The following is a 17,066-nucleotide window of genomic DNA, read 5'->3' on the forward strand; positions in this document are numbered from 1 at the left end:
GATAGAGAAAGTGCACATGCCATATGCGAATTAAACTTACCTTTTATTTTAAATTAAAACTGTAAAACTAATTCTAAATATTTGGAAAATTAATAGTGTTTGTAAGTTAGTACTTAGTAGGGTAATGTGATATTTTTTATTATTGTTAAGGTATACCAATTCATACTTGTGTGAGGTTTTGTGTGATTGACAAATGGACAATTTTAGGGCTCGCTTGTCAAGTTGTCAAAGACTCATTGTACTTCTGACACTTGACTTAATAGCCCTTTTCTTCTTCTTTCTTGCTTCATTCATTTGTCATTAGTTTTTTATTTTTTCTTTATTCCTCTTCCAACATATTTTCTTTTTCCCATTTTACTGAATGTTTATTTCTTTAAAGATTTACATAAGTGCATATCTATTATTTGCAATATGGAATTTTAAATATTTATTTTATTGGTAAAGGTTCAATTCTCATATACTTATATTGCGTAATCTTCTCCACTATTTTCTCTATCTCAATTTTTTTAAAATGTATTTGCATGACATTATTTAAAATCTTTTCACATTTAAAATTTTTAATTTTAATGAATGATCTTTCAATTTTTTTTTAAAATTAAGAGGTGGCTTATAGCCTTTTATTAATGGAAAGTAGACAAAAACAGCAAAAGGGACTAGTCCCAAAACGCCTAATCCAAAATCTGAAACAAGAAATGGAAACAAAAAACAAATAAAAAGGGGAAAGACAAAACCCTCCTATAGTCAAGACACCACTGTCTCTAAATCTTCCGTCATCAATGGTGGACCTCCGTCAACCTCTTCTCGACTCCGGCAGCTATGGTGGACCTACATCAAAGATCCTTGTGCAAATGATGAGATAGGAGTTAGACCTTACTCACTGTGGAACTAGAGACTCATATCATCGAGCTTGGATAGAGTACATCAAGACGTTAAAAATCTCACTAACGCCATGTATTCTTGTCCGTTGAAGACTTCTTCAGCTCAAAACATTGGTCCCTTTCCTGTGTGAGAGGTAACCCCCACATCCCTATCGATTATTCAACAAGAATCTCAATATCACATTGTTATTCATTGCCCTTACATTGCTGTACAGATCTATCTTCTTTGGAGCTTTCTCCAGATATCAGTGCCTTGTAGAAAACCATTTTCCTTAGATCTTCGCCTCTTGACAGATTGAGCTCCGAGGGAACTGATACCACTGTCTAAGAAGCTAGGATCTAAAGTCTATGTATATTTGTTAGGTATTTCCTTTCTCTCCTCTGCTTGACTTATACTGCAATTGCATTTCATTTTGTGCAAAGATTATAGTTCGAAACTACAAACCATAGAGTTTATTTTGCATTTTAGTAATTCAAATGTTTGGAATCTGATTTGCATCCATGAGTACTAAGGATTTTCCTTCCTTTGGTACATCTTGAATTGATTGGAAAGTTTTATTTTATGTACCTGCAAAAGAAAAAATAAAGTTAGTGAAGTAGTCTGCCACTTTGTTGCCTTCCCTGAGCGTATGTAGCACTGCAACCTCCCTATTGTTTCTCAAAAATTCAATCTTCTGAATCTGAATTTTAATGCTCCAAGGGACCTCCAATACCCCATTTAAAATCTTGGTCAAAACCAGTGAATCCGTCTCTAAACACACAGGAAGTAAATTATGTGTAACACAATAATTTAAACCTTTCTCCATGGCACTAGTTTCAGCCTGCAAACCTGTTCTTTTGCCAAGATCATAGGTTGCAGCAAATATAAATTCACCTTTCCAATCCCTGATGCAAAACCCACCAGCACTTTGTCCAAGATTTCCTTTAGAAACTCCATCTGAGTTACATTTATAGGTCCCCTCCATAGGAGGTTTCCAATGAATGACCTTAGGAACTAAGATTGGTTTATATCCTTCAAAGAAATGCACCAAATTTGGCCAATCCTCAGGGATATTCCTCAGCCAAGGGTATCTAAAAACAGCTAACATGTGCAGGTTCTTGTTTACTTCCATTTATCATTCCTTGCACATTCATTTTGTCACCATGTCTTATTCTATTCTTCTTTTTCCAAATTTGCCAGAGTATTAGACCAGGTATAGCATTGAATAGAGGTCTAAGATTAGCTGAACAAGTTGCATTCCACCACTTATACACTGTGTCCTTTATCTGAAGAAAAGGACCTTCTACACCAGCAGCTCTAGTAAAACTACTCCACATTTGATTAGCAGCAAGGCAGGAGACAAAGAGGTGTTGAAAACTTTCATTAGCCATCTGATCACAACAGCAACACACCATCTCCTCCTCAGTTTCAAATCTGGCTAGGACTTCACCAATAGGGATCCTTTTCATTGCTAATCTCCAGAAAAAGAAAGATACTTTAAAAGGTACACCCTTCTCTCACATCCTAGCAAAACTATCATCCTCAATTCCAGGGATTCTGATATTGTCCCATGCAGACTTCATTGAGAATTTCCCTGAGTTGTTTAACATCCACCTAGGAATATCTCTTTCCTCTGAATCCTGAAATCTCTCAATATCATTGAGAATATGATTTACAACATTCTCAGGGAATACGGTCCTTAAGAGCTCTTCATTCCACCTCCCTTCATGAAATAATTGATCAACATCTCTATGCATCCATTCATTATTATTAGACACTGGTAGGTAGTAATATAGATCCCCTAATTGTGTCCAATTGTCAAACATGATACTAGAATGCCCACCATTTGGTTGCCACCATATTTCCTGATCAAAAAAATCTCTAGCAGCTAGCATATATTTCCAGGTTTGAGAACCCCCTCTCCACTCTACTGTTTGTGGTCTGTGCCTTTTACAGTATTTATTCCACATAAACTGGGACCACATAGTATTTTTTGTTCTAAAATTCCACCATAGTTTAGCAAATAAAGCTCTTGAAACATCAAATAAGGATCTAAATCCTAGACCACCTTCTTTTTTGGGTAAGCATACATTGTTCCAGGAAACCCAGTGTTTATTTCTTCCTACTTCCTTAAAATTCCATAGAAATCTTGCAAAGATTCTATGAAGATCATGAATGACACATTTGGGAGGAATGATAGCAGACGACTGATATATAGGAACACTCTGTAATACATTAGTGATCAATACAGACTTACCCTCAAACGACAGAAGCTTCCCTTTCCAAGCTTGAATTTTGTTTTGAACCTTTTTAATGAGTTCAGAGAATTGAGTTTTCCTTTTCCTGCCATGCCCAATTGGGCACCCAAGATAAGTTAGAGGGAACTTACCTTTGGTAAAACCATTACACTCTTCTATCATCTGGATGTCACTTTGTGCTGCCTTGTGATAAACAAAATATGCACTCTTTTCTTTATTGAATTTTTTACCAGATTGGGATTCATAATCTTGTAAAGTCCTCATAATCAAGTTCAAAGAAAATTTGTCTGCCTTAGCAAAAATGATAGTGTCATCAGCATAGGCAAGATGATTAATCTGTTCACTCCACTTTGGAAGACCAAACCCTTGATACCCTGCATAGCTGAACAAATTATTAAGGGCCCTAGTAAGGACTTCAGCTGTTAGAATGAATAAAGAAGGAGATAAAGGATCTCCTTGTTTAACACCCCTAGTTGAGTGAAAAAATCCACAAGCTTGGCCATTAACCAACACAGAATACCAATTGTTGGCCACCAGCCTCTATATTTTATCAATAAATACTGTGTTAAAGCCCATTTTTTCCAATACTTTAATCAAAAAGCTCTAATCTACCCTGTCATATGCTTTAGCCATGTCAAGTTTAAACACCACATTAGTAGTTTTACTCTTCTTCCTGATATCCACAATAATCTCCTGAGCAAGTAGGACATTTTCTGTAATACTTCTTCCTTTAACAAAACCACATTGATTAGCAGAAATAAGAGTAGGTAAGAATACTTCCAGTCTATCATGAACAACTCTGGAAATAACATTATTAATCAAGTTTCTCAGACTAATAGGCCTTAGATCAACAAATGAAATCACTTTCTCCTTCTTAGGAATCAACACAAGGTGGGTATGGGTGATGAATTTAGGGAGAGTCATCCCATCAAAAAAAGCAAGTACCACCTTCACAACATCATCTCCTACTATATCCCAGCAAACTTGATAGAAGTGTCCAGTCAGACCATCAGGTCCACTTGTACTATTTCCATTAAGTTCAAAGACCACCTTTCTAACCTCCTCAGAAGAGGGAATCCTATTAAGCATTGCATTATCTTCCTCCTTAATCAAAGAGGGAATTAAATCCACAAGGGGTAGACTAGACTCCTGCAAATCACTGGAAAATTGATCTTGAAAGAATTTTACAGCCTCTCCCTCAACTTCACTTCCTTCAGCCCATGTACCATCAGCTTTATGCATTTTGGATATTTCTAATCTTCTTCTTCCTCTTACAATATTGTGGAAGAATTTAGTGCTCCTATCTCCTTCAATGAACCATTGCATCCCAGCCTTTTGTGTCCAGAAATCCTCTTCAAACTTCAAGTATTTTGTATATTCTTCTTGAGCTCTATTGAGGATAATTCTATTAGCATCAGAAGGAACATCCTCAAACAATTTTTCTTTGATTTTCAGAATATCCTCCCTTATAACTAATTGTTTGAAAATATCCCCAAAACTTTCTCTACTCCACTTAGAAAGAGCTAGTTTAGTCTTCTTCATCTTGAGCTTTAAATTAACAAACACATCATCAGAATGATCATCAACCCAATTTTGCCTAATCAGGTCTTTGAACCCTTCCTTTTCAGACCAAAAGTTGAGGAATCTAAAAGGTTTGAGGAACTGGATAGTTTTAACTCCACAAGATAGCAACATAGGAGCATGATCTGACCCTGTCCTAGCTAGATGTTCTAACTCCACATGACCCAACCCTTCCAAAAATGCTTGATTCCCTACAACCCTGTCTAATCTTTTAAAAATACAATCACCATCCGTCCTCCCATTCCACCAAGTGAAAGGGCTATCTTTGAATTTAATGTCAAATAATTCACAGGAATTGACACAAAATGCAAAATCATCCACCTCAGTAGGATAGACAGGTAGACCACCTATCTTTTCTTCGGCATCCATAATAATATTAAAATCCCCTCCAACACACCAGGGGAAATACATATTTTGCCCAATGACATACAAATCTTCCCACAATTGAATTCTTTCAACAGTTGTACACTTAGCATAGACAAGAGTACTAACAATCTGATATCCACTACGGAATAACATCTTAATAGTCAACTGTTGTTCAGAATCTGAAACAACCTCCACCTGAATGTCCTCCTTTACAAACAACCAAATCTTCCCATTGATATTATAATTTGCATAGGCCATGCCTAGTCTCCTTTTATACTGTTGGATCTGCCTAGTCTCTTGAAAAGGTTCCATCAAGGCAACCAAATCAAATTTGTGATGTCTATGAAGCATTTGCACTCTATGGAAAGAATGTTTAGATCTAATTGATCTAATATTCCATATTAATGCTTTAAAGATCATTTTGACATAGCTCTACCAGACCTCATAGGGTTAATCCTAATAGGCTTATCCCCTTGAGATTTAGTCTTCTTCTTCTTTGATTTCCCTTGAGGGGAACCTCCTGCATTATTTACAACCTGTGCATGATCACTGTAGTTTTCATTTTCATCCTTGTTTATTACTAGATCATTTTGCTGTTGATTTGTTACCTCTACTGAAGTGTTGTCTTTATCTACAATTTTATGAGAAACCAAATCATGAAGTTCTTTGATAGGAGAACTTTGTTTGATTACCCCTGAAAACTTGATTATTGCATTTTGAGCAGCACTAATCATACTAACATTGTGCATATGTTCTTGATTGACAGGTGAGCAACCAGTAAGGAGCTCCTCACTATTGTCTGACCTGTATCTGTTATCAACATCTTCTAAATGCAGATGAGGCTCTTTCTCAAACTCCACCGTATCTAACACCACAGCATCCTGCCCTCCCAAGCTGTCTCCATGTAAGCCTTGATAGTCCTTGTGAATTACTAATGCTCTATCCAAATTCTCAACTTCCTGAAGACCTGTGTCAAATTAGTTAGACGATCTGATTAGTTTATCCGTTGTTCTTTTTCGATTAGTGAATTTCCAATGGATTTTTTGTGATTAATATATAAGTTAGAGCTGGATAATTTTATATAAAATGTGTCAAGCCCATGTTGTAGATAATTAGAGGTTGTGAGCGTAAAAAATTGAAATTAATTATTTGAATGGTTATTTATATTTTGAAAATTGTCTATTAAAATTCTTTTTGTTTCTTTTTCTTTTATTTTTCATTTATCATTCTTTAAAAAATCATCTTTATGTTTCATATATTTTTCAACTTCTAGTTTTAGGATCCATTCGAACATAAAAATATTTATTTTTTTCGTAATAATATTTCAATTTATTTTAAAATCAACGTTTGGCCATCAAAATTTGAAATATAATTTATTTTCAATTTGAAGTTATATTAAAAAACTTGAACATCTAATAATCTATTTCTAGACTATTTTTTACTTTTAACAATTTACCTAAGTACATTAAAAAAACATCATTTTAAATATTCTTTACAAACTATATAACCAACACAACTTCATCTTCAATGCCAACAATTGCAACCAAAAAATATATTTAGAATTTATGGACAAATACCTAATAATAACAACAACAACAACAATCATATTTTCTATATGCCAATAATATTTAAATATTTAATATATAATTTAATAATATGTATTTCACAATTCTTTTTATATATAGATTCACCTGTATTTTGTTAGAGGTTTATTTTATTAACAACAACAACAACAATATAGTTGTAACACTCATATTTTCTATATGCCAATAATATTTAAATATTTAATATATAATTTAATAATATGTATTTCACAATTCTTTTTATATATAGATTCACTTGTATTTTGTTAGAGGTTTATTTTATTAAATTTGTTTTATTAATTATGTTTTAAAATATTAAGTTTGACTATTAATATCTTATGCATTTATTTAGTGATACAATAATATTAAAAAAACAATATATTTTTTATTTAATAAAATATATAAGACAAAAGAAAATTTTATTTTTATGATAAGCAAAAATAAAAATTAGGTAATAATGAAATTGGTTTCAAAATAGATACTCCACTAAAAAGATAGAAAATGAAACAAAACATGAAAGAGAAAAGCAGGAACGAGAAAAAAATGGTTGAGGAAAAGCACGTTGTAGGTCCCACATATCGTATTAAAATTAATATAAAAATGCCCTCACACACTTATGGCTTTGTCCTTGCGCATATATATATATATATATATATATATATATATACTAGAAATAGGTGCCCGTGCTAGCACGGGCCTAATATTTTAGTTTTATTTTTAATTTAATTTATGTGACATAGGTAGAATATAGAAAGTAGAATAAATTTTAATATGATTTAAGTTAATTGCTTTTTATCCTGCTTCAACGTGAAGTCTTGAATTTAAAACTAAAAGTCATAGCTAAAAATGATTTCATAATTTCGAAAAAATTATACAATAATTAAATTAAAGTAGAGAAAAAGAAATAAATTTTAAGTTTTTTTTTAAAAAAAAATACGATGAAGCAGGCACGTCGACGGAGACGTGTCTGCTTCAACACAAACGGTCTCTTATATAATAAGAGAAAGGTAGAATTTAGCAAGTTGATTAAATTTTAACATGATTTAAGTTGTTAGTTACTTTTTTTCCCGCTTCAGCGTTAAGTTTTGAATTTAAAACTAAAAGTTATAGCTAAAACGGATTCTATTTCAAAAAAAATTATAAACTAATTAAATTAAAGAAGAACAAAAGAAATAATTTTTTAAATTTTATTTTTAAAAAACACGTTGAAAGAGGCACGTCGACGGAGACGTGCTCGGTAAAAATCCTACTCACAACGAAGGATGGTTCAAGTCTTAGTTCGAAAAAATTTCTGGGGTGTCACGTAGACATGATCCACCCATCGCTAGAGGCAGACCCACCCTTCTAGATTGTGTACACGTGCATCCGTTAACTTCGGAAAAAATTATGTATATTTATGTATATCTATCTTGAGAGATATCTATCTGAAAGGTAAGGCCTCTTTTTGGTACCAAGTCAACTCACAAATATTATTTACACATTGGCTTGTCATATTCGCTCCATAGATATTTGATTTTACTGTATTTGTGTCCAACCTAGATACATTAAAGAAGCTTTTCAATTCCCTTAGCATCATTAAGATAGATTGAAATTCCCCTTAACAATACACAAGTTTAAAATTTTTTAGCATTGTGATTTTTGAATACAATGGTCAGTGTCTAATGATTTTTATGTGCTAAAAATAAATTGTCTGGTTTTGATTTAAGGAAATATAATTTAGGGACCACTTATGAAACTTAGGTAACTTTAATAATAGAATATATATATATATATATATATATATATGATGAATTTAGGAAGAGAGAAGAGAGAATTGAGAAATTTTGTATTGCATACTAAAACTGTGATTACAGAAAGAAAGAGCTCCTATATATACAATTGTACTAGTTACTAACTACTTGCTAACTACTTCTAATCTTCTAGAATTGTGTAACAAACTTAACCGACTATAATGATGACAAGTACAATTAATTAACCCTTAACTAACTTTGTGAACCTAACTAACTACTTGAACCTTCATCTTCAATACTCCCCCTCAAGCTAGGTCTACTGAAGATATTCAAAACACCTAGCTTGGAAAGTAGAAAATCATATTGAGTTCTCCCAAGTGCCTTTGTCAACAAATCAGCCTGTTGATCCTTGGTGCTGATATAACTTGTTCTTATCAAGCCCTGTTGCATCATTTCCCAGATAAAGTGGCAATCAATTTCTATGTGCTTCGTCCTCTCATGAAACACGGGATTTGCTGCTATCTGTAAATCTGTCTTTGCTATAACAATGAATGGTGACAAGTTTATCTAAGCTCAGCCCCAATTCATTAAACAATTTAGTCAGTCAAACCACCTCAGCAGTCAATGTAACCAAACTTCTATATTCTGCTTCTGCAGAACTCCTGAAAACTGTGTTCTGCTTCTTTGATTTCCAAGATATCAAAGCTTCAGTAAAAATCCAGTCACTGACCTTCTTGTGTTGGGGCGTGCAGCCCAATCTGCATCACAAAAGCTAGTAAGGTTTGTTTGTTTCTCGGCACTCATAAGTAGTCCTAGACCTGGTGCAGCCTTGATATATCTCACTACTTTCAGAGTTGTATTCTAGTGAGACATAGTAGGCTTCTGCATAAATTGACTCAGACACTGAACTGAAAAACCTATGTTAGGTCTGGTGTTAGTAAGATAGAGCAACTTCCCAATCAACCTTTGATATTTAGCTATATCAGTGAATAATGCATCAGAATCAAAAAACTCTGCACTAGTAAGTTTCATGATACATTCCAAAGGTATAGATGAAGGTCTCCCCCTGCTAGAACAGCTTCAGACACCAACTCTAAAGCATATTTCCTTTGGTTCATAACAATTCCCTTCTCTGATCTGCAAAATTCTATTCCCAGAAAATTTCTCAGCTCATCTAAATCTTTGATTTTGAAATGTTTGTGCAGAACCTATTTGGTTTCTTGTATCAATGTGGAGTCATTCCCTGTGATTAACAAATCATCTACATATACAAGTACAATCACCAATGATGTGCCTTTCCTTTTTGTAAACAAGGAATAATCCAGATGACTCTGAATGTAGCCTGATTTAGACAATGCATCAGTCAACTTTGCATTCCATTGTCTTAAAGCCTGCTTAAGTCCATATAATGACTTAAAAAGCCTACATTCCCTTTTATTGAATCCCTTAGGCAAATCCATGTACACTTCTTCAACCAAATCTCCTTGCAAGAATACATTAAAAACATCCATTTGATAAATCATCTAGTTCTCTGCTGCTGCAACAACAATAATGGTCCTAACCGTCACCATTTTTACCACTGGTGATAAAGTCTCCTGATAATCAATTCCGTCAGTCTGGCTATAGCCTTTTGCTACAAGTCTGGCTTTATATCTATCAATTTCACCATTTGCCTTATACTTGATCTTAAAAACTCATTTACACCCTATGTCATTCTTTCTGGGAGGAAACTTCATTACTCTCCATGTACCATTGTCTTCCAATGAACTAATTTCGTGCTTCATGGCTTCTACCCATCTGGGGTCTTTGATTGCTTCTTCATAACTACTTGGTTCTGTGTCAGTGGATATTCCACTCAAATATGCTTGGTATGTGGGAGATAAGTGATTGTTAGGATGCATAGTTGGCTAAGGAATGAGGGTGCATGGAGGCTGTCATAATAGTCACATATTCTTTCATCCAAACAGGTGGATGAGATACTCTTGAGGAGGTTCTAGGCCTGACTTCATGTACAATATCTTGACTCACCAAGGAATCATTAATAACAATTGGATCATTGACAACATCTTGATTCACCAAGGAATCATTCTCAACATCTTGGTTCAGGTCATTCATAATATTCTGATGATCAAGTGCATCGTTTGTGGGAACTTCATTATCAGTAATAACTCTTTTCTGAAGCTCTTCATATCCAAGTTTATCTATCTGTTGAACAAAATTTGGCAAGTATTTATCTTTCATTTTGCTGAATGGAAATACATGCTCCTTGAAGACAACATCCCTGTTTATTATAAATTTTTTGAAGGCTCAGATTATACAACAAGTACCCCCTTTTGAGTTGGTGAATACCCTATCATGACACAGGCATCTGCTCTAGAGGAAAACTTATCAACCTTCACAACTTTGGTGGCATAACATAAACAACCCATGGTTCTCAAATGATCAAGGGATGATTTAACCTTATGAAAGATTTCGTAAGGTGATTGGCCTTGTAACACCTCAGTAGGCATTATGTTGATCAAGTATACAACTGTTTCTGCACATTCTCCCCAAAATCTAATAGGAATGGATCCCTGAAACCTGAAAGCTCTTGCTACCTCAAGTATGTGTCTATGTTTCCTCTCTGCCACCCTATTTTGTTGAGGGGCATGAGGACAACTGCTCTCCTGTATTATACCCAAATAAGAGAATAATGAATTGCAATCTCTATTAAAAACCTCAGTTTCATTGTCAGGTCTAATTCTTCTTACTTATTTATCAAATTGATTTGAACCAATGAAAAGAAGGATTTCAGAACACCAAATACATCACTTTTGTATTTTATTAGAAACAACCAAGTCATTCTTGAATTGTCATCCACAATGGTGAGAAAAAAAATTCTAAAACCATTATGTGTAGAAAATCTATATGGTTCCCATACATTAAGATGAATAAGATCAAAGATATCACCTATTCTCGACACATTTACAGGAAATGGAAGCCTTGTTTGTTTTGCAAAAGGACACACCGGACAATTTTCACACAATTTAACATATGACTCTTTCTTAACTAAGGACAATTGTCTTAAAGTTCTTATAGATGGATGACCCATTCTATTATGCCATACTATGCATTGTGATTCACATATCTTTGTCATTAACACCACCTTTTCATCATCAGCAGTTGTGTTTGAAGAAGAGAATTAACTGGAAAAGTAGTACAACCCATATACCTCCTTACCAATTCCCTTCACTTCTCCATTGAAGAGGTCCTGAAAAACACAAAATTCAGGATCAAAATGGATAGAACATTTGAGTTGTCTAGTCAGCTAAGCCATTAAAAGTAAGTCGTATTTGAAATCATGTACCACCAAAACATTTTCTAATACCCCTGCTGCTGGTATCACACAACTACCTGAATGAGTAACTAAAGTAGTTTGCCCATTAGGAAGATATACTTTCTTACCTATGTTTCTGTCAGATGAATTGATATGATCCAATTTATCAAGGTGAGAAGTCATGTGGCATGTTTCCACAGAGTCAACTATCCAATTATTCCACTATTTAGTGTGTCATTCCTATCATTCATGATAGCCACATAATCCTTCCCTCTAGTGGATGCTGAAAGAATTTTACCATAGGAATTCCCTACCATGTTGACCATCTCAGCAGCCTTCTCCTCTTTATTTAGAAGTTGTACTATCTTCTGATATTGCTTTGAAGTAAAGTTTGGTTGTGCAGCAAGTGTCTGTAGGTTAGTTCGAATGGAATTAAGGTCATAAGGATCATGTGTAGACTTCTGTCCTATCTCAACTAGTCCAAACACATCTGCAGTCTCATCTTCTCTAGAAACCTGTACATTATTTGCAATGCCTCTTCCTCTAGTTACATTGATACCTCTAGTCGAGTTTGTGAAGTTTTGCTCATTATGTTACCCTGCTGGCTTCCTTTTAAACTTCCAGTCTTCTAGATATCAAACCAGTTTGAAACACACCTTTTGAGCGTGGCGATGCATCTTACAATGATCACAAAATAGATTCTGATTCACCTTCTTCTTAGCATTATAGTATCCTCTACCGGTGTTCATGGATGATTCAGACCTATCACCATCAGTTCAATTATAGGTTCCTCTCCCTGCAAGCAGTGTTGTGTTATCCACCATATCTTCTCTAGTACGCATCGTCGAGGTAATTCTCTGACTCTCATCTGACATTATGATTGCATACACCTTGCTTACACTTGCTAATGGACTCAACATTAAGATTTGACTACGTGCATGCCCATACGTCTCATTCAATCCCATTAGAAAAGAAAACAATCAAAGATAATGTACATGATCCATATACATTCTAGATCTTTCGCAATTACATGCTGGAGGGGGTACAAGAGCATCAAATTCATCCTAAAGCAATCATAACTTCGAAAAATAAGCTGGAACAGACATGTTACCTTGATTTATCGTGCAAATTTCCCTGTGAAGCTGATATGTCCTTGAACCATCAACTTTATTAAATTGCTCCTTCAGATCTGCCCATACCATTACAGCATCTGAAACATAAACAATTCCACTCAATAATTTTTTTGAGACTCTGTTCATAATCCAGGCGAGCAGAAATGCATTGCATTTCTCCCATTGCTCCTCCAATTTCGGTGCATAATCTTTTTTTCTGCATGTTCCGAGTACAAAACCGATCTTACTATTTGCCCTAAGAGTGATTAACATGTATCTACTCCATAATGCATAATTCTCTGCTCTAGTGAGTTGACCCGAGGTTAAAGCACAGCCTGGAGTGTCCGATGGATGGAGGTAAAGAGGATGATTCCTCTTTGATTCAATTACTTAAAGTGTCTTTATTGTAACAGTTGCAGCTGCTACTTCTTCAATTGCAGAAGGCATTGTCAGCTATCAAAACTCTATGTTTCTTCAATGGGGGTTTTCAGGATCGATTGCAGTGAATCAAACAATTATCAATTCAATGCTCTGATACCATGATGAATTTAGGAAGAGAGAAGAGAGAATTGGGAAATTTTGTATTTCACATTAAAAATGTGTTTAAAAAATGAAAGAGCTCCTATATATACAATTGTACTAGTTACTAACTACTTCTAATCTTCTAGAATTGTGTAACAAACTTAACCGACTATAATGACGACAAGTAGAGTTAATTAACCCTCAACTAACTTTGTGAACCTAACTAACTACTTGAACCTTCATCTTCAATTATATATATATATATATATATATATATATATTAAGAGAGAGAGATGTATATTACTCACGCGTGAAAAGTGTTTATAATATTTTTTTTAAAATTATTAGCTTAATCATATTAATAATTTTATTATTTATGAAATACAAATCATCTTATACGTTATGGGAGAAAAAGTCTATCCAGATTGTTGCATTGAAAAATATGAATATTGATCTAGTTCTTCCTACTATTAAGTTTATATTTCGTGTAAATATAATAAATATCTGAACTTTTGATATTTTGAAGTAACAGGACATAAAAATTTAGGACTAATTATTAATACAAGTTGGGTCTTAATCACATTCCACCTCAATTTGGAGTACTTGACATTAACTTTTTCTACTTCTCATTATTCTATATTGTTTTACTTTATGTACTATTTCATCTTCATCTTAGTTGATATTTTAATCTTAGTTATTAGATTTTTTATTTTGTCTTGTTGACTGGCTAATACGTTTGATTTTTTAGAGATGATTGCAAAATAATCAAAGCAAAGTAAAAAAGTGTGATTTTTTTAAAATAAAAAAGTACATAGTTTTAAAAACACATGAAAATTAGATGAGTATGTTGAGATCTCAACAATTTTGTCCATGCATTGAAAGAATTAAAATTTTTGAAATGAAAAAAATAAATTAGAAAGCACTATGTGCAAGTTTTTTAAACTCATGCAACATGAGCATTTATAGGCTTGGCTTAAGTCATCAACAACCCCTTAAAGTTGTCCGCAGATTTCACTTGGACACCTCAACTACGGCTTGTACCTATTGAACACCTATACCAACTCGAATTACCATTTCAACATTTTATTCACAATCAACTTAAAAATATAAAAATGAGTGTAATACACTCACGATGACGTGGTGTAACGACCCAGGGGTACCCCCTAGATGTAACAAGGCGTATCAGACCCCGAGAGGCCTCATACAAGCCACTTAGCATATCATAACATAAAGTAATAGAGATGAGTGAAAATTAAAACTTTTCAATACAATCGAAGTCTTTATAAAACGAAGCGGAAGTCTAACAATATTGTCTCAGACCATCTAAACATGAAAAATAAAATCTTGGGATACAGCCCATATAATAGTCCCAAACATAAAGGAAAGACATAAAAGTAAGTGGTGATGCCATCCTCGAAAACAATTTGGACTCACCAATCTTGTCTCCTTGAATCAACAAAGAAGCTAGCCACGAGTGTGAGAATCTATGTCACCGGACCCTACATTTGATAATAATGTAGGCAAAGTATGCATTAGTACAATCAAGTACTAAATATGATAGCTAGCATAAACAACATAAACATCATGCACATACATCAATATCATAATAAGAAAGGAATACTTCTCAAGCAACCTTATTCATCCCTAGTCAAGAGTTGGGTCATCCACCTCTAGTCAAGCTTACCACATGGAAGACATCTCTAGAAACAATCCAATTTATTCATTCTTTACATCTTAATCTCATTATTAGTACTTACTTTTAAAGACATAGGGATTCACCTGTTTGCCTAACTCACAAAGGATAATGGGTATTCACTTCTTGCCTTACTTACTTTTAGATTGCGGGTACTCACCTCCACAACCTTATCATATGATGCGGGTACTCGCACCCACATCATTCATCATATAATATGGGTACTTGCATCCACATTATTTCATAGGGATCATGGGTATTTGCATCCATGTCCATTCAACATCATAAGAACATGGGGACTCACCTCTAGTTCAATTTTAAGGAATAGGGGAATCACCTCATATCCATTCATATGGAGGTCAAGGGTAATCGCCTCTAGCCTCATCAATTACATAGTCTTTTAGTCTAGATTCATTTTAGGTGAGTAATCCTTTCAACCTAGAATCATTCACGTGAGAAAGCCTTTCACATTCATTCATAATTAGCAATTCATGTAGGAAGTATCTCTTCCCCAACTTGAACATCAATAATTAATAATTCACATTGTAAGCTTTACTCTCAAAGCCCTAGGTATCATGATAATCATCTAAGAATCATTATCAAGAAGTTCTATGCATAATTCATCAATCCTATAAGGATACATCTAAACCCACAAAGTTTCCCTTCATGGCATCTACCCAATTATCTCAATTCTAGGTTAGAATCGTGGGATATGCATGGATACATGTGATTTCATTCTAAAAACATGTAATTATACTAATTATATCATAAACAATCATAATCCACTCAATTGGATCCATAATCAACATAACCCACTACAATTGAAGAAACCCTAGTTAGAATTGAGAAATTCTTCATCAAATTGGGGGAATTCTAGGGGACTCCATGGATGAAGAGCTATCATACCTTGGTTATAATGCCCTCAAAAGCTTGAAATTTGGAGCTTTGATCTTGACCTAGCTTCCTTTTTTTCCTTCTTCTTCCAACTTCTAGAGAGAGAATATTTGAGAGGATGAGTTGAATGAGGGGTTTTGGGGGTTAAAAATGCTTATATAGGTGTCCTAGAATTAGGCAAAACGACACCACTTTCATTTAATAAAAACTGGAAAAGACCCTTAAGTCCCTAAAATAATTTCACTGACATTACCCACGAGACCATGACCTACGGACCGTGGATGGACCAACGGTCCGCCCTGGTCAATCGTGAATCATGGTCAGAGACTTTTGGCCAATCCTCAACTGCCCCATTCACGGACCGTAAACCCACCCACGAAGCGTGGTCCTGGCCATGGTTCATTGCCTCAGGCAGTTTCCCTTGGGGCTTTCTTGTGGGCTCTAGGTTGGTCCTTGTGAGGTGGTACCTTGGAGTCCTACCATGCTAAACCCTCTGTTTAGGTTCGGAGTGTTACAATATCTCCCACTTGGGATCATTCATCCTCGAATGAGATTCTAAGCACATTTCTAGGCACAAGACTTAAGAGTAGCAGCCCATCATGCATGCAACATATCAAAATGTACACAACTAAGGAGGAACATCAACTCCGAATCAAATCTACTCAATGCATCTTAAGGAAGTAGGAACTACATCTAACAATCCAATATGCATCAAATTTTCAGATTTCATATATTCAAAGAGGAACTGCCTTCTCCATCTCAAAACATGCTCAACACAATCTTATGGAGCTCATATGCAATTCAATCTCAAAAGCATATCTAAACATGTCCATCTATTCATATCATGGAGTCTATAGGAAACTCATACTCAATGCACTACAACATGAGAAATCGATCATACAAACTCATTTTCTATCTAGACATAAGTTTTCATGAACATGGATAACATAAGGAAATCAAGGGAACATCTAAATCACACATGGCTCAATCATAAACAAAACAAGAGAAAGTTCATTGCCTCAAGCTAAAGTAGAAGGAAAGAGATGAGGATATCGGAACTTCATATCAGCCTCGGCCTCCCAAGTAGCACCCTCAACTAAGTGGTTCTCCACAATACCTTCATGGAAGCAACTTCCTTGTTTCTCAATTTCTT

At 34.5% G+C, this 17,066-nt stretch overlaps 1 long non-coding RNA gene across 4 annotated transcripts; it reads left to right on the forward strand.

The window, feature by feature from the left end:
- The first annotated feature begins 639 nt into the window (after positions 1-639).
- On the forward strand, positions 640-13,554 carry LOC102606454 (uncharacterized). 4 transcript variants are annotated; one of them, XR_367976.2, is made up of 5 exons: positions 640-1,012; positions 1,094-1,241; positions 2,059-2,362; positions 5,830-5,967; positions 9,582-13,554. It is a non-coding gene; the product is annotated as an uncharacterized lncRNA (long non-coding RNA). The 4 variants fall into 4 exon arrangements; XR_367975.2 differs by lacking the exon at positions 2,059-2,362 and having other exon boundaries at positions 654-1,012; positions 9,582-13,552; XR_001474503.1 differs by lacking the exon at positions 2,059-2,362 and having other exon boundaries at positions 654-1,012; positions 10,344-13,550.
- The last annotated feature ends 3,512 nt before the right edge of the window (positions 13,555-17,066 follow it).

This window comes from Solanum tuberosum, unplaced genomic scaffold, assembly GCF_000226075.1.
Source record: "Solanum tuberosum cultivar DM 1-3 516 R44 unplaced genomic scaffold, SolTub_3.0 scf00211, whole genome shotgun sequence".
Lineage (NCBI taxonomy): Eukaryota > Viridiplantae > Streptophyta > Magnoliopsida > Solanales > Solanaceae > Solanum > Solanum tuberosum.